The sequence below is a fragment of the Syngnathus scovelli genome, chromosome 15 (assembly GCF_024217435.2).
Source record: "Syngnathus scovelli strain Florida chromosome 15, RoL_Ssco_1.2, whole genome shotgun sequence".
Taxonomy (NCBI): Eukaryota; Metazoa; Chordata; class Actinopteri; order Syngnathiformes; family Syngnathidae; genus Syngnathus; species Syngnathus scovelli.
The window spans coordinates 2,042,785-2,062,136 of NC_090861.1; the positions used below are offsets into that span (position 1 = coordinate 2,042,785).

At 41.2% G+C, this 19,352-nt stretch overlaps 1 long non-coding RNA gene across 4 annotated transcripts in view; it reads left to right on the plus strand.

Annotated features, from left to right (window-relative positions):
- Nucleotides 1-19,352, plus strand: part of LOC125982752 (uncharacterized) — a 54,318-nt gene that overhangs the window by 9,276 nt on the left and 25,690 nt on the right. For all 4 annotated transcript variants that reach the window (XR_007486472.2, XR_007486474.1, XR_007486471.2 and 1 more), the window contains exons 3-7: nucleotides 395-451; nucleotides 8,938-9,019; nucleotides 10,228-10,340; nucleotides 10,811-10,914; nucleotides 17,669-17,736. This is a non-coding gene — a long non-coding RNA (uncharacterized lncRNA). The remainder of the gene's footprint in view (nucleotides 1-394; nucleotides 452-8,937; nucleotides 9,020-10,227; nucleotides 10,341-10,810; nucleotides 10,915-17,668; nucleotides 17,737-19,352) is intronic.

Here is a 19,352-nt window from a genome sequence, read left to right on the forward strand (position 1 = left end):
TTTTCCTAAATATTTTTGACATATTTAAAGCATGCAGGAGGGGTAAGACCATTTTAAATAACAATAATAAAAGGCTTCCCTGACATTTCTAGATGGTATCCCCTGCGATCACTGCAGAAAAAAAATAAATAATGGCAACCGCGGATGGAATTTTGTGTAATGATAATCAGGATGTGTCATCTTAATCAGGAACAGTTGATCATCTATCACGTATTGACGTGCCTGTGATAATTGCCCGCCTGCGGGGTCAAACTGGCCAGCGGGGGGAAAGGCACCAGTCCACATTGCCAGCTGATTGCATAATTTACATTTCTAACCTTTTGCCGTTATTAGACTGAGTTCTAGTCGATTCACACAGCTCCAACACAAAGCGTGTGTTTTTTTTTCCCCATAGGAAAAGAAGATAATTTATTGATCCCCAGATGAGAAGTTGAAGCGACAGCTATGCAAGGTAAAGCAACACAACAGCAGATTGGTTTCAAAAATATAGATCTTTCAATAAATTATGAGACAAGAGAAAAATAAAGCTTATAAAAAATCATCCTGGTCCAAAGCTAAGATAGGGAGGAGTCATTTATTTATCAGGTTTGCTTTGGTGATATGCCATTCCCCTTCTGGAGATATGCTCTTAAAACAAAACAAAACAAAAACCATTTTTGGAGGGCCTCCCTTCATTGTCTGGAGTTAACAACACAATGACACAAAAGTGGCAGTAAACAACATTGTTAAGCAAGCTTTGCTTGTGTAAGCAGTAAGTGCACACAAGCGTGTTCTTCACCTTGCAGCTCCAGCACAATTTCTTTGCTTCACAATTAATTGTCTCTGAGCGACATGCTATATATATATATTTATTCTCTGCAAAAAATATGGCCTACCTCTGCATACTTTTTAACTTCCCAAAGACTTTTTACTAGTCGGACATCCATGCCAAGAATTTTTTTTTTCGCTTTTGCTCATGACACAGCTAACTCATTTGCAGTGATCAAAGCTGTCTTTACCTCATCACCGGCCGTGACTCTATTGATCCGTCGTGGTTGTCAAACATTCTGGAAGCCGAGCGATTTGCCCAAAGACACTCCCTTTCTGTTTCAAGTGTCTTGTGGGACTGAGAGCAGAATCGATGGCGCGAACAGACACAAAGGGATGGCTGTCATTACAAAGCTAAAGATTATTATTATTATTATGCCCCCCCCCCCCCTCAAAAAGTAGGATACCTGTATGATTGTCCAGATCTTATGGGAAATGCCTGTGTATGTCCATTGATCTTTCCTATCCTGCCCTACATCTGTCAGGATTTCTTCTAAGCCCCTGTGCCTTATTGGAGACCTTTGACAACCCGCCCAGTTCATCTGTCCACCCGAACAACCGTCACTTTTCCATACCCGTCTATCACCTGTCTCACATTTACATTCCTCCTGGTGCTCATTCAGCCTGATTGCATAGCAGGTCTAACACACACACACACACACACACACATGCTAGAAGAGCCTGGCAGCAATATGGCAACCGGGGAACTGGGAATGCTAATGAAACGCGACCACTCGCAGCGAAGTCACCGAAACTTATCTCAACTTTGGCGCCGCGGGTGTGAGGTGACTACTGATGCTTGTGAGGATGTTTCCGACATCACCTCTCCAAAAAAAAATGGTCTCATTTAATTGAAAAGAATCTCATTAGGGACACCTGCACAATCGAATGAGATTTATTTGTGAATGTTAAATCGCACTTTATAAGATGGTGAAAGAAAAATCGAGAGGTTGCATCGATTGAACTGCAACACAACAATAAACCCCACAGGTCGTATCGATAAAAACCACCGGCGTGCATCGACAAGAATCTGATATTCTTGTTGTTTACAACTTTTTTAATTTGCCAATTGACTTTTGTTTCCATTTTTTTTTTAAATACACCATCAGATAAAATATTTATGAGCCAGTCATGCTTCTAATTGATTTCTTCGACTACTCCGATCAATGGCAGCCCGTAGATGCAGAAGATAACTTCGTGATATCCAAAGCTAACAGGTTGTTGTAATTCAAACTATGATCAGCTTGAATAATGAAACCGTGTCTGTGTGTGTTGCGAAACCGATCCAGTCAAAATGATTTCATTTCCGCCGTTCGCGAGAAATGGACAGCAGATTATCGAGCAGAGACCATAACAAAAAAATAGCTAGTAGCTAGCGTTTGAAAATTTGACACCACTGTTAGTGTGCTTGCGTGACCTATTTCTCATAGACAAACGCTATTCCAAGTTTGTGCAAAAAAGGTATAAACAGAGTTTGGGAATGAGACGCCACCCTAGGCATTTCCTGTTTGGAATAAATATGTCACATGAGACATGAGATGAGAAGATGTGGGCGGATTCGCATTGTCAACACCGGGCTCATCTGTGACACTTTTCAAACTGGATATCCTTCAATTGTCCGTGGTTACATTCGTTTTCAATAGCGCTTGGTTTGGAAATTCAAACTCTTTGGTATAAACGGGAAAACAGCAACCATGCGGATTTTCAATATTGCCTAGAGAGGCTTGAAACGATCTAACTTTCATTGACTTGAATTCTTGACTTCAATTTGTTGAAGGTGAGCACTCAAACGTTATTTATCAAGGTGGCATTGACTCTGCTAACAAGCCCAGTCGTGCTTTCCCAAAGAATTTATTTTCATGTCATCCTCTTTATCTGAGTTCTCCAAGCAGAAAGAAGAAACGGTGCCGCCACACACACACACACACACACACCTTTGGGCGGCTTTTTGCTTTTCTCAAGCTCCATTAGTATGTCAGCTATTCAACGAGACGCTTCTTTAAATAAAGACGAGTGGCGTCTGGCCGCCAGTTCTGCATTAATCCTGCCGAGCGGCCTTAAAAAATAAAGACGGAATGGAGTAAGGGAACAGATCTTTTTTTTTTTTTTCTCTTCATTTGAAGATGCATTTTCCTCTGAGGACATCAATCAATTTAATTGCGGAGTTCCCAAGTCAAGAAATAGATTTTCAGTAGCATTAGGCCTCATTTGGGCAGTGTGGGGCTGGAGCATATTGGGAAAAAAAAGGCTACTAGAACATCTTAAATTTATTTGGGCTTAATCAGAGGTGTTTTAAATGACGGAAGATTTAATGTAAGCATTAAAATGGTTGAAGCTCAGCCAGATTATTAGGAACAGCAGTGCCCAAAACATTACGTAGATCCAAAATATTAGGTGCACCTAATAGTGTTAATACTTACTGGTTAAGGAAAAAAATAATAATAATAATAATACAAATCTGAAATGAAAATCGGATTTGCCCAGTTATAAGGCGGACTTGTTCCGATTGGTCACACGTCTGGTCACGTCTCCTGGGATCTTGAGGAATGTGTCTTTAATTGACCTGTCTGTGAACATGGATTCTTTTTTTGGATCATTGGATGCTCTTAGGTCATTGTGAGTTCCCTTCAGACGAGACTGTCGTGGGAACTGCAAGATCCCATCAGTGGTCCCGTGGGAAATCCCACCGTCACTATAACATGTTTTCACACTCCCTCACTCTTGCTGTCATAATGGAATTTCTGTCCTCCAACCTCTCAACTGCTGTCTTTCAGTCCTCCTTCATTCTGTGAGGGGTTTTCATTTTTATTTAATCAGTCTGATACCACCTACTAATCCATTACTGGGATACATATTAAGTACTTCATGATAATATTACAACGTTCCCTTTGGAAAAATGGTTTAAAACGACATTCTAAGGACTTTGTGATATATTAATCCACATTACCGGTGGCAACCATTTGAGGTAATGTATTATATCAGCTTAGCTGTAAAAACTGAATTAATTAATTAAGCCCAGGGGTGATTTTGCAAATCCGCTGTGAAGAAATTTTTATTTTTATTCGTACAGCGAGAAAGGTTAATATTCAATTTGGTGTCCACCTTGTTCATTTGAAGATTACTGCTTGACATTGAGTTGCAGCATCAAGGATCGTTTTTGAGAGTTATGATTTGCTAATTTGTTTCAAGTGTGTACTGCAATAAAACGAGATGGCAAATTGAAAAACAGCAGCGGGTGGCTTATCACCCACTTTAGAATAGAATGAAAATATGCAAAGAGCTATAACTATCCCGAAGGAGAAATCCCAGGCAATACCACTCAATAAAATAAAAGTGCATAGCGGAGATGAACTTTTTGAGTTTGGAGAGAATCATTCAAGTGACCTGAATATAACACTTTAAATCCTCAAGATTGACGGAGCTTCTAGAAATCTGCGAATGGATAGGCGGGGAAAAAAAAAATAGAGGGAGGGAAAGCGAGGCACATCCAAGAAAATTGCTTTTGGCAGCCGAACATGCTTTTGCCGCAACTTTGAGCTGTGATATAATCCAAAATGACCTGCGACTACGTCTTGAAGGCGTTGCGGTTACTGTTAACGTGCAACATCAGCTAATGGGATGGCAATCTTACTCAGCGGCCCTTAACGTAACGTAATAATATGTCTTATTTTCACAATATCAATGACAGGACATGTCCAATCTGCTCATTTCAATCCAGAATTAAAAAAAAAAAAAGATGACGTGTGTCCTGGGTATAAAACAATGGCCGACAATGAAGCCGCGTGAGATTTCTCCCAAGCCTATTCCATATGCATGAAAGTGAACAGCTGTTTACTCAGTGTGCTACTGCTCTGTCCAACAGACAGCAGATGGAGGTGTCCATTGAGGCCAAGCGGAATGATCCCAGAAGATATCTTTTTGGACTTTTTTTTTTTCCCCTCCTCCATAGAAAGCTATTTATAGCAAGGTGCACATGCCATCAATTTGTTCTGTGTCACCTCCAACAAAGCAGTATGGATAGGACCTTCTCTCATTATCCAAAGGAGGTCCTTATACTGGGAGTTGGAAGAACTGGGTCAGGGAAAGAATGGGAATACCAAGGTTGGCTTGGATTTGTGCTTTTTTTTTTTTAGTCCATCCAAGAGAAGACGACAAATCCACTTCCTTGACTTAATGAGACGTCTTATGTCAGGCTGCTGCTTACATCCAATTGGGATATCGCTGCCAAAAGTCATTTAGCAATGATTTTTTAGACATCAAGGTGTTTGAAAGCCCTTGGGAGGATTTCTTCATGGTATGAAATTGTGTCTGATATAAATCAACAGAGGTAGCACATTGGACTCGCAGCGGGCGCAGTTAATTCGTTTTACTTTCATTTGATGTGACTTGAGCATAATGCTGCGTTGGATTTTCCCCACGCGGTGATCCGGTCATCTTCAGCAGTGGGAAAGTAAAGTCAAACAACAATGTAGGCGAGATCCGAGTGACTTCAAGTGATCTTGCTCCGTCGCTCTCATTATATTCATTGTGTGCCTGTGAGGTGAGAGAAAGAGAGAGAGAGAGAGATGTAGAGCAGAGATATATATCTTGGATGAGGCAAAACCATGCAAGGCAAAAGTTGTCTGATTGCAAAGACGTTTCTTTTGGATTCCTGATAAAAGAAGCTTCACGGATTATTTGGGTAACGATCAAGATTGTTCTCAGGCTCCTGCAGTTGAGCTGGAATATTGCTATTTGGTCATTTTGCTGCTCCTTGCTGAAATATTTTCCTTGCTCCATGTGTGGCCTCTGAGAGTTTTGTGAATGTTAGAGGTGCAACCTCTGCCCACTTGCAGCAGATCCCGGAGGTGTAGTCAGGGTTATGTTCTTTATCTGAACAAGGTATAGGGGATGATGAATGGGCTCCACTTGCTCTGCTTCACATGGACGCGCACAGAAGGAAACGCATACCTATATAGTCCTGCTTTGGAGGACAAAGCATTGACCTACATTTATTCCTGTAGATGCACAGAATGCGTTGCTTCAGTCTAAAAATATTTTTTGTTGACTGTTTTCCAGGGCGTCCATACATCATTTGAATTTAGGTGCACATGACACCCGGTGGAGTCAAGGATGGGAAAAGTAGTTCATTTACCCGACTTAGGCAGTTTGGGTGCAATTCCTTCTCAGGGATGAATAAGGAGTCTGGAAGTCGACGATAGCTTCAAGCAACAATCGCCATATTGTTATGTTCGGATGAAAATTACGGGAAGCACCATCCCGGCCGGGATCAGCACGCATCCGTGCTTTCCTAAAAGCTTAACTTGGCATTCTGTAAACGTGGCGCTATAATGTATCCTCTTATTTTAATCCACACAGGCTTTGTGAGCTTAAGGAGGTAAAGTCTGACACCGTTGGAATGAATTAACATATGCTAAGTGTGAAGAATACACGTCCTCGGAATGATTAAGAGACCTGCAGAATGAGTCAGAGTGAAAAAAAAATCTATTTTGATACAAATGGGTTTTGAAATCAAATAGATAGGCTTGCCTGCACTTACATTTTTGCCTACTTTAACGAACCCTTATGACTTCTTTGTGAACACCTGGCCAATTAGTAGAATGCAGAAAATGGCGGCTGTTAAACAGAGCACCCCCTACTGGGCCAGTTAGTGATCATCAGGTTTATTTTATACATCTCCTGGGTGTATCGTGACATTAGGCAGCATGGTGAAGTCAGCTGAGGTCTACCCCCGGCAAGTAAAAGATAGCCTGAAATAATCAGCAGAGCAAATTTTGGAAATGAACTCTTTGTAATTACAATAAATGCTTAAGGGTCCTTTCTTCTCACCAGTTAGCTTGCCTGGTGTACTATTTACTATATGAGTCCGTGTTCCAAATGGGTCCCTTCAGCCTCGTGAAAATGAATTTAGTCGTGTTGCAAGTATCGAAAGTGTGCATTTCTGAGGCATTTTATGCAAAAATGACTTTTTTAATAGCCTGGATACAAATGCTTGAGTCTCTGGAGGGTGTGGCTACACATCAAGTGTGAAATGAAACAACCAGGAAAAATGTGCTTATACACTTGGTGGAAATGTGTTTGAGTTAGCCTGGTGTCCACTTTAGCATCACTGTTGACATGTTTACTAGTGTGTTAAGTGTGCAGAAATTGGGGTAGTTTGATAAAAAGTATGTCACAGACTTGTTTGGGAAGTGTTGGATAAAATGCAGAAAAGGCTGGACATTGTTAGGTTGAACTGAAGGACAGGGCACAATGAGGAAAACATGTTACACAACTTATTTTGCCTCATTTCCATCCTTTCTTTAGGCCCTTTTCCCATCCAGACAATCTGTCTCTCCATTCTGCCTCTGTTGAGAATCGCATCATTACAGTTAAACGACTCCCACGGTGTAAAACGGTGATGAAGTTAAGAATAATTTTCACAAACCATCAGCTAAATTCTTTAAAAAAAAAAAAAAAAAATAGTTTTCAGTGGTTTTTTTTTTTTTTTGGCAGTGGCAGACACTTCCGCTGGTAGTGCTAATGTGACATTACGGGTGTTGCCTTTCGTGTTAACTGCACCGCCAGCTAGCAAGTCGGCGAGCTTCCTTTTTAGCCTATCGCCTAGCCCGACGCTTGGCGAGGCCTCTCGTCCACATGTGGAAATAATGTGACATTCTAGACCTACCGTCCGAGTGGCTAGGACTACACGAGCCACCCCTCGCTTTGACGTGCCCTCCAGGAAAAAAAAAGAATGCTGGCTAGATAGTGTCACTTTCCATTACGGCCCACGCCTGCCTTCCTAAAATTAGAGGGGACGCCAGTGTAAACATTAGAGGAGACCTTGGAATGACTGCCATCAGGAAATGAAATATTCAGAGGAGGTTGTTTGTGTCCCCACACCCCTAGAAAAGCACCCACAATAAATCAAGTCAAAAGCAGATCATATTTTTTGGTTTGGTCTCATTTATCACTCCATGTAAAGAGTGGGAAAGCCTTTATGCTCAAGGGTTACATTTATATTTTAAAAAGGTCAGTCGGTCTTTTCAATACCCAAACCAAGATGGCTGCCAATGCAAAACGTAGCACTTGTACTCTAAATGAGTATTTGAAATGGCAAAAATATCACCAGAATCCTAAAACTCCATTTTATTCTTCTTGGAGATGTTTTTTGAAACTTAAACGGAGACAGACAAGGAAAGCACTTTACTAAAAATTGTTTTGTGTATGTACTCCTTCCCTCCTTGTCGGCATGCAATATTATTACCAGGATGTTATTTCACCTTGTTTTCCCTGCAGAATTAAGGAACAATTTAATTAACGCTACTCGAAACAATCTGTTCTCGGGTCAAGCTATAACAACTGTTAATCAGGTTTAATTGCTTATGGCAGAATGGAGGAATAAAAAAAACACATTTTAATGACTGACCAGCCTATATGAGCATAATGAAAAGTGTATGACGAGAGAGAGGGAGAGATACAATGAGTACAGGGAGATAAGTGTTAACTGCGCTGCCAATATATCTTTCTGCTCGGCATTGTGCCGCGCTGTGTGCTAGCGGTAATCAATGTTTGGCACCGGTTATTTGTGGAGTCGTATCCTGGCATAAGGATACCGCAAGGTCAAAAGCACAATGTACACGAGGTTACAGCCGCGCTGGCCATATTGACGAACAGATCGATCGGTGCGATCTATTAGACATGAGATGTTTTAATGCACAGATGTGCGTCAACTTGCAAATTGAGATGTGCTGGATCGTGAACTAATGTATAAGCTACACCATTTTGTACCTTTCGCTTGATGAACTTTAATGAATGATGAATAAAAAAAACATTGCAAACATAATAGCACCAAAGCTAATCAGCATTCATCAATGCTGACATTCAAAATGGGTGTTTGTGTATATAATTATTAGTTAAGTGACAAAATGTGACTATGATCCAAAGGGAATATGACAGCTGTCCGCCTCTTGGAGTGTAAAGTTGCTTGGATGAAGAATTAAAGTCACCGTCCATCATTTTTTTCATCCAACCTCTATTGATGATAATTAGAGCGCCTTGCTCAGCGGGCCAATTATTGCATGCGGCGCTGTCAACATGCGAGATTTATTTTCGTCACCTGCTAATTCCACGGCATGGCTTGTTCACTAGGTGATGGGGGACTGCTGGCGAGTGGGGGAAAAAAAACAGCGCTGTAAATACTGGAGGCCAGGAAGCTCACACAACGGAAAAGGTAGGGCGAGTGTGTGTTTGTGTTTGGGAGAGAGATGGATGATGAAGAGCTGAGCTAATGCATCACACACAGTGTCGCCCTGCATCAAAATAACATTATCATACTGCTACTGACAAACTGCTGGCCTGATACCCCCCCCCCCCCCCCCCCACCACACACACACACACACACATTTTCAAGAATTGTGGGAAGTCAGCTTTTGCAGCCCACCTGGCTTTTCATGCAAGTCACTGCGAGGTGAAATGTTATTTGCGCTGTAATATAAAAATTCCCCTTTGTTGACGTTTACCAAAAGTCTAAGCCCTTGTTCATTTTGCGGGAATGAACTTTTCTTGACTTTCTTAAAGCTATTTGAAAAGTGCTCATAGTATAGTACAACATCATGGTGCAAGTGTGGTCCTGCCAGGGAATGGAAGGAGACTCTTTGGTTGGCCTGGATTGAATTGGACTGTGGCCACTCCCACAGCAGCGCAGACCTCCTTATCACCATGTATTTTATTGATAAACCATTTAATTGATTATTTTTTTCATGCTCATGAATTGATTTTTTTGCATAATTTCCCCTGAATTTAATTAGGCTCTCGGAGGACTGCAACGAGCTGCGCTACAAGAAAAATATTTCTCACCCCGGCAGCAGTTTTTTTGGTGCGGTGCCGACGAAGCGCAGCTGCTTTGTCTGATAGGAATGTCTGATTTGTTTTGAAGAGCGACAGCATAGTTGGATATACTTGTAACTAGTTCTCCCCTAAAAGCTAAGAAAAACTATCAACTATTGATTTGCTGTCGGTGCACGTTAGTGCTCTGTGTCACTTGGCTCATGCGACACCCAAGTGAGCATGGGGGACGCCAAATTCGTTCTCTGGTGACTCTCTATGACAGCTGTGTTCCAGCGAATTAGTATGTGTGAGAGGGAGCGATTGAATGAGGAGTTCTTTTAGTGCTAGCATGAAACAAACCAAGTTCATCTAGCCTCCCTAATATCGGTATTGAAACAAGATGTGAGACAGCCCGGGGACGCCACTAATAACACATATTTAACATCAAACACACAGACTTATTATTTGCGACTTAACTGTTAAGGACTGAAAATACTAGATTTAAGTAACCAATAAAAAGCACCAACATGAGTCATATTGGTTCAATCATTAGAGGTAAGACTTCAACAGAAAATATTACATTTTGTCTCATTTTATCTCTTGTTTTGACAGTTTCCACCATTTCCTGTCCTGTGGGTGGAGTCAATCAACCAGATCCCTCTAGTCATGTGCTGCTCAGGTGTGCTTCCTTGTCATTACTTTCCTGTTTTGCCCAACATGTTGTGGTGAGTCATTTCCTCTGTTTGTTTATTTTTGTTTAATATACTCTGTTCATTTAGAGTTTGAATGATTCACTTTTTTGGAGAATACTACACTTACTTTTCTGTCTTGCTTGTCCTGCATACTGCTTGTGTTTGCATCCAACACTACAAAACCCCTCAGACAGAAATCTGGTCCTACAGATTGAGCACAAAGTTATTATTTTGTTCTATGAAATGCAACAAAGGGAGATGCATGCACCTCCTGCCATTTAATCAATCAGCATGTTATTGTTCCACATATAACTTTATGTTGCTAGCATAGAAGGATAGATGAACACACAGAAAGGCTAGAGACTATTAGAATCCCAACCTTCAAAATTTGGACCGATATGTGACTCCCCAGTTGACCCTCAGCATCATAATAATGTTGCAATATCTTCTGGACGTGTTCTTTAATGACAAATGGCATTTCACTCACACATTTCATGTGACAGGTCGCCGCCACGCACATTGAAAGCTTGTGACATCAGGGCGGTGAACTACCGTGCGCAGAGCTGAGGGTGACACGATTCTTGCTCCGACTGTCTCAGTCTGTCAGGTAAGACCACCGAACATTTAGGTCACTCATCTGCACTGGGATGACTCATTTTGTCATTGGGACTTGGTATAATTACGTTGACAAGCATTGGTAGTTATACTGGCATTATGATGAGGAAAAAAAATAAATAAAATATTTAAAAATAATAATTAATTAAAAAAATATATATATATATACACACTACATATCACGATCTGTTTCTATTTTTGTCTGAACATGTTGTGTGACCTTTGGTGCCAGGATGTGTGCCTACAGAGGCTATGTGCCACAAGCTCACTGACAGCCACGTGCTTGGGAGTGTGTGTGTGTGAGTGTGTGTGTGAGTTGCTGTCTGTACAGATCTAACATCAATGCCATGGGAAGAATAATGCAGTCAGCACAACATATTTGCGTTTCTTTTACACTGCTCTACTGTATACTGTAGAAATGGGAGACGCAAGGGTAATATAAACAGACAGGCACAAAGACTTTCCCAAATCATTCTGTAAACTGCAGTAATATTAGCCATTTTTTACAAAGGATAAATATATGGGTGGGTGTTAAATTGTCTGTCTACATGCGCTGCTCCTCCATTTGTGATCAAGTATCTCGTTCCACTAATGCTATTCGTCAACTTATCTCATTTGCTTTGTGTGTTAGCATTAAGCTAGTGAAGTCTTTAAATGTAATATTCTTTACAGTATCTTTGGATACACAGATCCATCCATTCATCCCTCCAGCCACCCTTTCATTAATTCAGTGAACAGCACATATTGCACCATCTGCTTGCAGCGCCTTGCAGGATTTACATCAAACCGCAACGTATTAGCCACATTTTTGGCCGCCGCCATGTTATCAATGTGCTAATGGAGCAATTTAAGGCTCGGCAGCACTGATTGATGCAGATGGGAACAGGAGGCCGCAAATGTTGCGCTTGTCAGTTAAATTTGCAGTTTAATGTTGAGATGGCTTCATCTTCCTCCAGCTTACGAGCAGAAAAAGAACCGTAAGCCGGGATTTCCATGAAATGCCGCGATTTAAAAAAAAAAAAAAAAAACATCCTCAGGCTGTGCGTCATGGCAACCTGCTGTGCTTGAGCAAAGTTGTCGGCGTCCAAGCATCCATTTTCAATCACGCTTGTCCTCATTAGTTTTGCAGGTGAGCTGGAGTCTTTCCCATCGAGCCAGCAGCGTGCAAACATGAGTGTTGAGTGCATTTTTCTTCCCCCCTCGTCAATCATGTGCCAAGAGGAAAAAACAATAGAATAGTTGTGCCGTATGAGAATCCCGGCGCCACAAGATGGCAGGTGATCAGGCAAACAAACACAATTAGCCCGAGCGCAATGTCACCACCATTAATTATTCAGGAGAGCCAAATGTCAGCGCAGGCATATTCGAAGCGACAGATAAACTTCACAACATTATTTGTCCGGCTGCATGTGTAATAGAGTTGCCTTGAGCTGCGAAAGTAATGCATCTCCTACAAGCACCGGCTAATTAATTTTACACCGCAACGGCGTGAGTCATCGTCGCCATCTACGTCACATGTCCTTTAGAGAAAAGTTAGCAAACAATGTCGTGCTTGGTTTAAATTCTATTTTTCGAATTTGGGGACTTGACACCAGAGCTGCAATGATCACTCCGCCGCGGCATGTTGGTCATTACGGCCAATGTCCACCTAGCTTGATACGTCAACTCGGTTAAAGGCGCTTCATATTTACCGTCTAAACTAATCGCTCCCTCAAGTACGTGCCGACACTGCAAATACTCCACCAGGCTTTTGTAATTGGACCAAAGGGCCCTCGAAAACAACGCTAAAGCATATCTAGAGGAACATTTTGTTTTGGGAACAGGTTTTGACACTTTTCTTTAAATAGGGGCTCCCTTGGTAGCTTTCATGCGGCACGTTTTGACTGGACCAAGCTTGCCGCCGCCGCTGCTTAGAATCGCTGGTGTGTAAAATTGCCTACTGTAGATTTCAAAGGAAGACATTTTGCCTTGCGTGGTGCATCTAATTTATCCCGCAGTGTTTTCCGCTTTCTGAGTATGAAGTGAGATTCAGCCGGCCGCCGCCGAGCTCTACCGAGACTTGTGGAATTTATATTGTTTTGCTATAGAACTTTGTTAAATTTATGATTTCACGTGTACATTTTCTTTCCGACAAGTGGGACGCTTTTGTAACATACTGGATCCTGAGTTTTTTTTTTTTTTCTGTCAACATTCCATCTCTCATAATGGAATGCATAATTGCTATGACTGATAGTGTGTGGATGTCGAATTGAGATGGGGAATTGGTGCAATCCCACTGTAACGCTCTCTCAATCTTCATTGTTGCGAAACTAGTACCCCCCCCCAAACATCTCTAGAGTCTTTTGCATGACTATTTCTCCTACTGCTGAGTTGTGTGGTGGGAACATCTACAATTCAAATATTTACAATGCCTTTGAAAGATGTGTTGTAATAAGTTTGTGTTCCAGCCCAGTGGGGAGGATATCTTTTTTTTTTTTTTTCTTCTCTCTAGTTCAGCGTGTCATCGTGCTAGCTGATATCACATAACATCATTATTACAGCTGATACAATTTGTCTCCTTGAAATGAGATTAACTGTTTCAATTTAACTGTAAGTGAATTTATTCACAGACACAGGTGGCATTCTTTTTTAGCATGTCATGGTTAACTTATTTTAGACAATATCAGAAGCACTAATATGATGTATTATTCATTCATTGCAGTAGTTCAGTTCAAAAGCAAAACTAATATATCTGGACTCACTAAACCTGGATAAAAGAACACTTTGTACTAAATCTAAGATTATTTTTAAATTGAACTACCGAAGAAAATGAATATTACATTTTTTTCACTGAATTATCGCCACAAGGCTTTTTTGTCAAAACCTCTCATTGGGTTTCATAAAACGGTCTTAACTGTTTAATATTTACCGAATTTAGTGGTAATCTTGAACCCTGCAGCCATGGTGAAACCAAATCAAAAAGTATTTTCCAATCTAGCATTGGGCTTGTCCTCGTTTCTGAAGATTTGGATTCAAGACGACGGTTTAACGTCTGCTATTGATGTCGAATTAAGCCAGGTTACGTGAGAGCTCTTATTTTTAAATGCCCTTCCCTCTGAGGCGGCACAAAAAAGGGCAGACTTCTCACCTCCCTGATGTATTTGACATGAGGGGCCTACTAAATTATTGTTCCAATTATTGATGCGCTCATAAAAACGTCAGGATACATTTCTCCTCAAGGAGCAGACCGGCTCACGTTTTTTTTTTTTTTTCAAAAAAAAGCATTTCCAAATATTTGCTACCATAAATGTTATATAAAAATCTAGGAATATTTCCAAACAAGTGGAACATTTCTCACCCCGTCCGTTCCTTGTACCATGCGTCATAGCCCCCCTAAAAAAAAAAAAAAAAAAAAGAAAAAACGGTTTTAAAAATAACACCATCACTTCACATCAGCTTCAACCTAGCGACCTCAAAGTAATGTGTACATTATGAAAGAGCCTCTGGGGAGTCAGAGAGTGCTGAAAGTAAATTCTGCATCATGCTGTCTGCCAGGACGTGTGTTGCGCTCCAAAACGTGAGACGACATTGGCAGGAAGGGATGAAAGAAAAAAAAAAAAATGCATCGCTCACATCCCATTCACAAAAGTGTATTATTATTTGATCCACCGTGCACCCTTTCCGCTTCCACTTGATTGCATCCTAACACCCTCATCAAGGGGCTTGCACTTGCCCGGCTCAATTTACCATACATCATTTTCCACTCGGAGTCTGGTAGAGCTGTTGTATATCATCCATCTATTTTTTTTAATTGTCTTCATTAACGGCTATAAATAAAATAGGACCTATTGTAGCTGGCTTAGGGCAAGAGGTGAGGTACAAAATGTTCCTGGTATGGCCTCCTTCACGTGTCAATGCTCTTTCTCTTTCACCTGTGGGCTGGTTGCTTTCAAGACAAATCACATTAACATCCCAGATTTTTTTTTTTTCTTTTTCAGGGAATAATCGAAGTTTCAGGAGAAGGTGAATTTGAAAAAACCAAAGTGATATGTTTACTGCATATACAAAGGACTATCATAAAGAAATCCTGAGAAAGGTCAAAAAGCGAGGCGGAATCTAATGCAGTGAGTCACGTCGCTTCCCTGAACATATCAAATGGAGGCGCACAATATTGCGGGGCCACATTACGTGAACCGGAATGCTAATCACGGTTAAATATGTACGTTCGTGTGCAGGGAACTCATTAATACCATGCGCACAGACTCCGCTCTTTAATTTACTCTCCATTGCTTACATGCTTCAGTAGGTGCTGCTATTTTGGCTAGCATGAGAGAATTCATTTGAATTAGGAATAAACCAAGATGGCTTCCGTGAGTAAACACGTCAGTGACATTTGAGAACAAACAGAGTTGAATTCTTCGCACATCGCCTTGTGTCAACCTGCGAGGTCATGACGGTGTGATGTCATGTGACTGTAACACTTGGCAGAAACACCTGTGGTGACCTTTAGCTGACGGTAATTGCTTCATTAGCTCACACGTATATAGACAGCGCTAGCCAGTTTGCCACCAGACGCCGGTGACGACACATGGCTCCAACGTAAAGGTCAACGCGCTGCAAGTCTCCATACCGGCCGACACAACTCAGCGGCGGTCAAGAGCCCCGGCTACTCGGCACAGCTGCTTGCGTGAATTGTTGCCAGACATTTCATGTTCTGCCTCATTATTCATTCACTGCATGTCCTCATGCAGGCACATTTGACAGGTGGGTGGAGATAGTGTGGAAATCCGCTCGGGATTAGAAATGTAGAGATCTGATACTTGGATGTGACACTTTAATTGTGTCCCACTGACTTTTTTTTTCTTTTTTTAATAGCACTCAAGGTCATTTAGGATTGATGGTTCAAGTTTAACATGGCTTAGCGGTCCCTTTGAGAACAAAATATCTCGTTGTAAATAAAGGTATAATTACATAATGTTTCAAAATGAAGCTAAACTCCATTAAAATATGCTTAAGTATGCCATCCAGTCTTCTCTAATTAGTGTAAAATAAACTACCTCTACGTTTTGTTTTTCTTTTTTTAATTTTTTTTTATTAATGACCTAAAGAAAACCAATTATCTCATGCAATTAAACACTGAAGGTGCACCCGACCAAATGAAGCTTTGTTTACACTGATTTGCATAAAAGGTCCTTGCGGCACAAAGGACATTCAGTGAGTAATAGACTGGAGTAATTTATGCCCTTTCAAGATACACCCACCTATCTTGATAGCGCTGCCTGAAACAGTCGAAACATAGATTCATCTGGTAATTTATTGTTTCATAAAAAAAAATGTCTCTACATAGGAATGCTGCCAAAGTGGAACAGAGCAACATCCGTCAATGTCGAAATTGGAAACGCGGTAAAATAATGACTCGGATGAATCGCGCCCGTCGAGACGGCAGTGACCATGAATTGCAATCAGGAGATGGATTTCAGAAGGTGTAGTTGTTGTTCGCAAATCTATTCAGATAGATCTCATGAAGCAAATTTGTGTGCTGAAAGAATTTTATTTTTGCATCAAGGGAGGTTTATTTACTCCCGCTTTGGATATTTGGAGTGACAAAGGGTCAGTTCTATTTTAGCTGGAAGAAACAACGCAATCCTCCTCATTTTCATTCGAGCCTCAAGAGGATCAATGCACCATGGAAATACCATGGCCTGCTTGAATCGTCATCCAATATGTGTTTAGTCTATGACTCACTTGAAGAAATGATTGCTTGCACTAGCTCTTTTTTTCCCCTCCCCGGCCCCCAGGTATGGTGCAAGCTGAATTAGTTTTGATGTTGACCCTCAGGGGATCATGGAGTATGGAGAGAGGCAAAATATACGGTGAATGTAAAACATATATTTAAAGTAAAGTTTCGGGAGATGATTGCAATGATGGTGCTATTGTCAGATTCGATGCACTCTAAAAGCATTGCCAGTGGAATAGTATTTCAGTACATTTAACATGATGTTGCTTTCTTCTACAGCACTATGAAATTGTGTTTTCACACATGGCTAGTTTATTTAATAGCTGGAAGTTGCATTTTATTTGTCTCTTTTTTTTTTTTTCTCTCCGTAGTTCATATAATAGCACCAATCAGATTTCCCTCGGTGCTTGCTTCTTTTCATCTGTCAAACCGATGCTCCCATTTGCATAATTAGTCTTGACCTTAACTGCGATCTATCCTTGGCTAAACTAAACTTTTTTTTTTCCCCCTTTCCACTCAGCCGCTGTTCAATCAGGCTTGTTTTTCCTCTGACCTTTTTCAAAGTTGAGTATAACTTCTTAATGCAGGCAATTCTCGCCAACAAATAATTACATTTTGCCCACGTGCCGACCACCACATGATGAATAACGACTCGCTTTTCAGCTGATGTGGCGTAACCACGTGTTCTCTCCTGCATTTGATTACCTGTCCTCATCTCTGATAAGAAATGATCACCAGAGGCGCCATCTCATCGCACCGTTTGACATTACGAGAGACTTTTTAGCTCAGGGCCACCTGGAGGTTTGCGGCGTGCCGTCGGCTTATCCAGAGGTCGTCGCCTTTACTCCATCTTTGCCGCCTTGTGAAGTGTTTCATTCATCAGAGTGACAGTTTATTTCAAATAAGGTGACATGTTACAAAGAAACCTTCTGTTCTTCGTCAATGGTCAAGTCAGTCAATGTTTTACATTGTATCTAAAAACAATTGAGTAAATCATTTGTAAACACATTTTTCTTCTGCCACCACACAGATCGTGTCCACCATGACTCGGAAGCCATTTTCAAGCAACTGAGGAAAGTCGCTGAAGCATTCTCAAAGGTAAGCAGAGCTGCAATGCTGCACAAATTAGCCATACGGATTTTCAATCCTCTGTAAAAATTTTCGCATGCGATTAAAATGATTGCGAGAATAACACAGAGATTTTTGGGTGCATGGTAGCTTGACTCAGCAAAAAAAAAAAAATTAGCAAATCCCACAAGACTGGAGCAATCTGTCTTCTCGCCGAAGGAGCTTCCTCCTCTGGGTAACTAACTGCCTTTTACTGTACCATCTGCAGCTAGCTCACTAGCGTGGCTTGACTGGCTTTATCTGTGCCCTGCAGTTGTCTATTGCTTAGGTCCAACAGGCTTCGTGCTCTCCCTTTGCTTCTCTGTAGTCCTGTCAGCACTCACATTGTTTCCTAACAAACAAAACAAATACAAGCTTATCACAATCCTCAGCGATGTTTTCGTGTTTACGTTCAGCTGGAATGCTTTTTTTTAAGCGCCCTGTGCAATATTTCCTACTCGCCAAGGCTGTGAGCGTTCAAAGGAACACTACTTCCTCTCTGAATTCAAATGAGATGATTGAACACCAGAAAGGCCGTCCTAGCAGAGCCAATTGGCACCGAAATTTTCATGAATTGGGATTTAGTCGAGATGTGCACATTTGTGACATGAGCTTAACTTGGACGTTGACGTCATTTTAGACTGCGTGTGTGTGACTCATCACGCAGAACATCATACGTGTGCCACCAATCATCTAACCAGCCTTCGACAATAGATTGTCATTAATTACCTTCCTCTCCAGCACAGTAAGCCGACCCAACCCCCCCGAAGGCGGTCTTGTATTAATCACAGAGAATTAGAGAACTGCCCTGCTTACGCGAAAGAACAAGCAGTCAATTACCGAGAGATACTGAGTCTAAATTTGGAAGCCGGAGATTCTTGTCCGCAAGGCGCAGCAGGATGAATGAGCACCGGAAGGCTCCCGTGGGAAAGAAAACATCTGCCGGCCCAAACACGAACCAGGCGGGTTGTGCGTGTTTATTCGGTCTCCTCGGGCCACGGAAGTACAGTATGAAGCCCGATAAAGCTGCGGCTGCTGCACGGCTCGTGCTTTAAAGTCTGGGTTAAGCAAAAAAAAAAAAAAAAAAACGCCAACGCCATAGCAGAGTTCATGTTGTCGGGTTCAGCAGTTCATTTGTGATTTAGGATTCTTCTCCATTTTCTTTCTGTAGCGAGAGGAAGATTTGAATATGACGTGTTCCATTTTTAATCAATTCAGCACAGACTTTCGATCATTTACATATCTTTTAATAAGTTTCCTATTGACTCGGGGGTAACTTTTAAGGTTCCAAGTGTGTCAAAGTAAGTTTCAGCCGAGTCCCAGGCTTTTGAAAATAGCGCTTCATCGTCACTGTACAACCTTCCCACTTTTGTAAACACATCATGATCAACTTTAAGGAAAAGTTAGTGTCCTAATTTCCCCAATGAAAGTGGAGCACAGGTGTAGTTTTAAATGTCTTGGTTCGAACAAAAAAAAAAAGGACTTTTTATTGTTCAATAAGAAGCTTTTGTACCATATAAATGGAGATTATCCATAAAGAATAACTCAAAATATAATGTCTGAGGTCAAGCCGACCAGCTCTTTTTATGTAAGAGACACTCATTTAT